At 31.5% G+C, this 7839-nt stretch overlaps 1 long non-coding RNA gene across 1 annotated transcript; it reads left to right on the top strand.

Moving 5' to 3' along the window:
• The first annotated feature begins 4855 nt into the window (after window positions 1–4855).
• Window positions 4856–7070, top strand: LOC125211176 (uncharacterized). The gene is made up of 2 exons (XR_007174472.2): window positions 4856–4947; window positions 5050–7070. It is a non-coding gene; the product is annotated as an uncharacterized LOC125211176 (long non-coding RNA).
• Window positions 7071–7839: the final 769 nt, after the last annotated feature.

Here is a 7839-nt window from a genome sequence, read left to right as displayed (position 1 = left end):
AAATTTTGAAGTTGATAGATACGAAGTCGCCAAAAAATTAATTTTTAACTCCAGATTTTAAAAAAAAAATACTAGTAGTCCTATGATTTTTTTCTAAAAAATACTCCTTTACGTGTATAAATATATTTAGAGGGAACTTATTTTTTGGTCCACGAACTTTGCCAAAGTATCATTTTAGGTCCGTGAACTTTGAAAATATCATTTGAGGTCCATCAACTATGGGATAATATCATTTGAAGTACTCTTTTACTATTTCCAAGTTTTTCAGGACGAAAATACCCTCAATACCTTAAAGGGTATATATTTTTAATAAACTTATCATATACTCATATTTTTTATAAATATCTTTACAATATATTTTTGACGATTTTTCTAAATATAATTTGACCTTCAATATTATCACTTAATTTTGTGACATGCAAGTTAAATTGCTTCTTCAATTATTTATATTAAAGAATTTTAAAATTGAATATAAAACTTCTTTAAGAATAAAAAAATTGAATAAGAATTATTTCTTGCATGTCACAAAATTAAGTGATAATATTGAAGGTCAAATTATATTTAGAAAATTCATCAAAAATATATAGTAAAGATATTTATGAAAAATATGAGTATATCATAAGTTTATTAAAAATATATACCCTTAAAAAATATTGAGGGTATTTTCGTCCAAAAAAACTTGGAAATAGTAAAAAAATACTTCAAATGATATTACTCCATAGTTGATGGACCTCAAATGATATTTTCAAAGTTCACGGACCTAAAATGTTACTTTGGCAAAGTTCGTGGACCAAAAATGATGTTCCCCTCGTATATTTAATAATGGAAGTACTATAGGATTTTAATGGATTGTGATTAATTAGTCACTCAAGTGGTTTAACTTTGAACACGTATGTTAATCACATTAATATAAAAATAAATTAATACGTGTTGTTTGTGTAGAGTGGATTAACATTGATTGTGGTGATGTTGATTGAAGTGATTTCACAATCACTTTCACTGAAAAACAAAATAAATTCAGCACACCCACTTAGATTGTTCTAGTTCATTATACTTTTAACTTGTAATTTTTAGTTCTCATTTTATTTGAAACATTTCCTAAAATGAATTACATTAATTATTATCTTTATTTTTTATGCTTAAATTTCAAAATAATAGAAGTACTATCACACAGATTCTATGCCGAACAAGAGTCAACAAATGTATAATAATTATTATCTATACATATATATAAAAGGCGAGTTTTGGCCGCCTTTTAAAATATTTGTAACTTATATCTATCTATACATATATAAAAGGCGAGTTTTGACCGCCTTTTAAAATATTTGTAAGTTTTATCTTTATTTTAAAATATTTATAAATTACGGACCAATTTAAATATATATGGAATAATTAATTACAATAAAATTGAATTTGTATGGTTTTATAATTAATTTCATATCAATTAAATGCTATGAACTTAGAGTCGTAGTTTGACTAACTTTGCCGTTAGTAATGGAAGGTTGTATGATTTTAGGCACTAATTTAAATTAAGTGAATTTATTATAATTATTGTATAAATTATAGTACGTATCAATGTATAAAGCGTTATACAATAATTCCATTCATGAAAATTTATTTAATCTAACTTAATTCCTATCAAGACTTTGTAACGTAACTAATTATTAGTGAATCCAAATAAGTTCATTAGCCTAAACCCTCTATAAATATGTCTAATTTGCTATTTTCTTACTCACTTTTTCATTGGCTTTTCCCTTTCCATTGTTGGATTTTCTCCAACAAAACATTGTTTTCCATATGAATATCACATTCCTTAATGAATTTTATAGCCTAACAATACTCCCTCGGTCATCAAAGTGAGATATGTACGCGTTTATGAGATGGCCAAGCCCGATGAAAAATTAATTGTCATTGGTGTGTGTTCCATGACAAAATGGTAGGGTTATAAAAGGCGAGTTTTATTATTTTCTGTTTGAAGTTGTAATATAGTGGAGGCAATCCGACATGATGGAGAAGATGACATTGACATAGGGTGATGAAAGTGCTGGAGATGATGAACGGAAAAGGAGGCAAGCAGATAAAAAAGGTTGGGAGAGATTATAAGTAAGATGAATGCATATTGGAATAGAAGAGAAGATCGATGCAGATTAATTCTTAATTAGTAGTATAAACTTTTTTATTGATTCCAATCAGTTGGTCATTTTATTTTATTGAGAAATTTTTGCCAAATTTACTAAGCAATATATTTTTAGAAATTTGTTGATTTCAAAATTTGATTTTATATATTTATGTAATGATTTTTTAGTATATATTTTATGCTTTCAGATTTGTATGACGGTATGTTTATCATTTCACGGTGTAAAATAAGTACGAGGAAAATCGAATGGATCGTGCAATGCACGGGTGTGATACCTAGTATTATATTAAGTGGAACAAAGAAAGATATTGTATTTGCCTATCGAAATTCTGCTATTACTAATTACTTTTAGTATTTCTGTGCCCAAAATGATCATAATTCCAAATTTATAGGATATAAATGTGTTTGAAAATTAGCTTTAATCAAGAAATTTAATAAGCATCAATTCCAAATTGATATACTAGTAGTAATTAATATTGTTAGTTCATGATTATGTTAGTGGAACCAAACAGCTAAACATTTCCAAAATTCCACTAAATAAAGATATATTCGTGCCTCTAGTTGTTATCAGATTTCGACTTTAATAAATACTATTGGTCTCTGCGCTAAAATTAATAAATAAATGACTATATCATGAAAAAAGTAGATAAATTCTTACAACGACATTTGTGGAATTTGCTCTCACCCATCACTTACTTAATGAGGAAGTGTTGAATTTTCATCGACATTCTCTCTTTTAAATGTTACTACTACACCTTTTTAACTGCTTTATTATACAACAATGGTGATTTCGAATCGAAAAAAGCAATTTTCCATCATGGTGGCTGATTGTTAAATAAATATATACTCATTCGTGTACCTCTATTTGTTATCAGATATCGAATTTAATATATATTGAAAAATTATTTGGTAGTATTATTAAAATACGAGCGGATATAAATCTTATTAAAACACTAATATCATTAATAAAGTGACACTCGAAATTTTCATTAAGATGTTCATTTTTTGTGATATGTTTTTACTGAATTTGAAATGGAATCTCAATCAATCTTAGCACTAGGAGTATTTCTTACACCGATTGCAACTTTTGAATTTGCAGTTTGTACATTTGTTGACTAAATTTGAGGGAATGGAGCCCATTCACTGCCATTATTCGGAAACTTTGAATTTTTGTAAAAAAGGACGAATGCTTGAAGACATTATACATGCATTCCACATAATTGAGATAGTCCTTTTAAAGACAAATCTATATGCTTTCACACGCAAATCCGCATATATTCAAACATATATCACATGTCTCTCATTGTCCCACATTTCTCTTTTTTTCTCATTACTTCGCAGTAACAATATTTATACACAAAATTACTAATTTTATAAAATATAAAAAATTCATAAATAATTAACTCTGAGAATCAGAAAAATAAATTAATTACTGGACAAGTGAATTAGCTAGAAACCCCCAAAACTACAAACGAAATAAACTGCGAAAACAATAATTCGGTAAGTGTTGTATGCATATATAGTACTCCGAGTGCCCCCATTAGGAGTCACACTTCCGTTTCTGCACTTGTTTTATAAAAATGATAATAAATATTTAAAGTGGAGAAATGGTAAAGTAAGAGAGAGAATAATGTAGAGAAAAATAGGAAGAAGTAGTTAAATTTCAAATGGCTATGGTCCAAAGTAGGTCGACTGATTATATGCAGTTTTATATCTAATCATGCTATGATTTATTAGATAGATAGATGATATTAAGTGCTGCATACTATCTAAGAAACTTTGATGTTATATAAAGTTTGATAGAGTATTAAATAATTTCACCTCTATATACATGCATCATGTAACATAATTTCAAAGGGAAGAGAGTGCCATGATCTAGAAGGAATACAGCTTCATATCATCATATGAATGAATGGAGGGGCCAAAACCTAGTAAGTAGTAGTAGTACATAGTTTCCCTTACATGTGGAGCTAAAACTGCAATTAGACAGCGATAGTTAATAATTTAGAGTGGCTGCTAATTAATTATAGCTACTTTAGTAGTAGTAAGTACTATTGGGCATGATGTACTACTACTACTGAGTAACTGATCATCAAAAAAACAGTAGCAAAATCGAATATTTGATTTATTCGTACCACTATCATCTATACTTAATTAGTTTTTACCCTAAAGATGCTCCACACGTCCCACTTTTAAAGAAAAAAAAATCTCATACAGTAGGAGTACTACAATAATCAACCGAAATATCTAGATATTACTTTCCAATTTAATTTAGTAATTGCTCTACTTAAAAGAGATAGATAGGAGAATGTTGCAGAAAATAGTAAGGAATAAAACCTCAGAATAAATAAATAAATCAGATTCCATTCCAAATGAACCAACCAATCCGAGAAAAGCAAAAACCACTAATAAATTAAGTAAAATTAAAAACGAGAATTAATACAATATTATTATTCAAAAATTCACCTAGTGATGATAATAATGAAGTCTCCCACGCGCACGTGCTAATACTGTTGACGCACGCGACTCCGCCAGTGGTCCACTCGTAATTATCTCCAAATCCAGGCGCCATTTCCCATCTCCTAACGAATTTGATCACAACTTCCCTTCCTTTCGCGACGTCACAGTTGCCGTTGGTGCTATGACACGTGGCATCATCTGCTTCGTCCTCTACCTCTATAAACTCACCTCTCCTCTCTTCACTTGCAAATCCTCTCTCTCTCTCTCTCTCAGTTATGGCTACGCATAGCCTTCTCTTTTGAGCTAAATGTTGGATTCTGTTGCGGCGGCCTCTAGTTCGCTTGGTGCAGGTCGGGAACTTTATTCGCCGACTGCGTTGCATTTTCTGTTAAATTTGCTCTCCAATCGTGGCGAGTATAACCTTCGATTGCCGCTGTATATGGCGAAAATAGGTTCCTGCCTTGCATCAACTGAATCAGAGGCCGCGGTGAATCATTATTTCCGGCTGGTTTATATTGGAAGGATTCACGTTCACGTGGATCTGCGATTGGTATGGTAGATATCAATTTTGAATTCGTTTTCTTCGCAATTACTCCTAGTTTTCCCCCGGATCTGATTCGTTTGTTTTTCTGCATTGAGCATGAATGATAGATCTCGTTTTCTGCATTGACAGACACTCTATGCAGATTAATTAGTGTAGTTTTCTAGCTAAGAAAAAAAAGTTTCTCAATAGCAGATTCTCCTTTCAGCTGCTTCTGATGCGAAAATACTGGATAATTTATAGAACTTGAGTATCAATGAGATCTTATTTGTTGTTTTTTATCAGGTAAATTATATCCAGTAGTAGCTCTTCTTCGAAATCCACTTGAAAAATACTGCTTTCTGAGAAAACGTTAATGCATTTCCCATGGTTGATCCTAATTCCTAAGCCTAGTGTGATTTTAGAATGATAATTATGCTAAGAAGCATGAGTTACATTGGATCCATGGTAAAGAATGAGTTTTGTAATTTCGTTCACTACATGTATGTCTGTTTTGTGAATCATGTGAGTTGTTTCCCATTATGCTATTCCTCATGTTGCAGTGGAGTATATGTCTGAAAAGTTGAAATGGATTTGGGAATTATATTGCCCATGTGGCTGTGTTATGGGTCATAGCTTTGTCTTCTACTGACCTGAAAGAATATAATGGCACGCTCTCTTTTAGTGCTTGGGAGACTAATTGGCATATTTCTAAGAAACCTGTGTTCTTAGTTGTCGTTTTAAACTGCATTTTACTGTAGTAGTACATGCATAGTTACTACTTCCACTTGGCATATAAAATAGCCCAATTGAAACAATCAACAGCCTCAAGATTTGTCTTTTAGAATGAAGACAGAGTGCTCTAATATAAATTCGGACTGTTATTTTTGTCTGAAATAAATTCTCAAGCATGTGCATTTTTTGCTTTCACGAGTTCAGTAAGCTTCTCCTGCTTGTGAAGCTATTCATTAGTATATTCTTGCAGTATCATACCTGCCATATTTGATTATATAGACTGATGAAGGGCTCGTGTTGGTTATAAACTCTGATGTTTAGTTTTTGGCTTGGCGTTGATGGCATGAACTAAGGTGTGCAAATTCTTGACTTCCTTAAACTGTTTCAGCCTTTCAAACTCTTGAGCCGAACTTGAGCCATAATCGTGCAAGTTCGTGCGAGTCATTTTTTGGTTATTTTTTCAAGTGAGTTATGACTTGCAAAAATATAGTTCAACTTGTTAGTTTCCATTTATTAATACTAATTCTAGTTGCTGTGAACAAATCTTGTGATGATCTTTGCCATCTCCAATGTCTCATTGATGAGATCCACCGGCCTCCTTCATGAAGGCTGAGCTCTAGTATGTGATTATCTGCACTACGTTCTGGATAGCATCCATGTTCTCAACACAATCAGGTCTGTCAGACGAGCAAAGATACACAGTACCTTTGGGGCAATCCACTAAAATATTCACAAAAGTTCGGTCATTGGCATCTATCCATCCATCGAGCAAGATGCTACAGCCAGTGTCAGCCCACGATCTTTTGATCTCATCCACACGTGAGGTCGTTTCCTTCATCACATCCCTGAATATCCACCCTTTTAACTCCTCGATAGTAGGAGCTTGACACTGCATCCTCATTGAGTGAAAAAGAGATCCTGCTCTGAAAGCTTGGTGAAATCTACAGACGGGCAATTTGGCTTCCTTGATCAGTGAAAGACAATATTAACGTATTAAATTGTGTAAATGATTCGAGTCAATTTAAGTTGGATTGGAATCCTGTGAGTTTGCGTGGTTTTGTTCGGTGTACTATCTCAACTTTTGCTAGTTAGAGCCAATAAGTAATAATGTTATAATGAATGACTTCGGGCAAGTTTTATGATCTGGCTTGCAAAATGCGCACGATTTATAATAAATTTAGACTCATGCACAAAAAAACTTGTGCGGTTTCGCTCCAATTTCGCTCGATTATGCACTATGTTAATGAAGTGTATTGTTCTCTTCTTTTTTTGTGTTGAGCATATATTTTTCTATTTTCTTTCTCTAACACAATGGGATAGCATAATGTGTATGCGAATTTAATTAATGTGATTAAACTTGATTATATATATGCCATTTTTTCGTAAAAGTTTAAACTCCATTTATGTACATACAAAAGCAATTTATGAGATACTTACATCGTAGTTAGGCCGGAATTTGTGTTTTGTTACAGCATAATAAACATAAGTTTTCTAAAGGATACGATATTAGTAATATTATACTATAGATATTAGCAATACTATACTATAGGAGTTAATATAAAAGTTTCAGAAAACAAACAAAAAAAGTAGTGTAAAAGTTGGTAAATTTTTTATATTCGTTGATAAGGTTATCAAGCTGCTTCTTTACTTCAACAGAAATTCCATAAATTAAATAATTAAACATATAGTTGAGTAATAAACTATACCCCATCACAATATTAAAAAAATTAGCAGAGAGATATTTTAGAAGCCCAAGAGTAATCGGCCCATTTTCTGACTCCCATGGCCCATCCCACTGCTATAGAACTATCACAATCACTACTGCAAGTAGATTGCTGATTAATGCATTTATCATTAATAATGCATTATATCTACCACAGTAATAAGTACTACTCCTAAGTACTAAGATTACAATTGTAAATTAGTACTACTACTCTATAAAGTATTTTTTTATGATAACTGTAAACTATACAAAAACCAGTGGTCT

Source organism: Salvia hispanica, chromosome 3 (genome assembly GCF_029641045.1).
Source record: "Salvia hispanica isolate PSC_SH4W2 chromosome 3, Shi_PSC_v1, whole genome shotgun sequence".
In the NCBI taxonomy this organism is placed as follows: Eukaryota; Viridiplantae; Streptophyta; class Magnoliopsida; order Lamiales; family Lamiaceae; genus Salvia; species Salvia hispanica.
The sequence above is the reverse complement of the archived record's forward strand: the minus strand, read 5'-3'. Positions and strand labels throughout refer to the sequence as shown.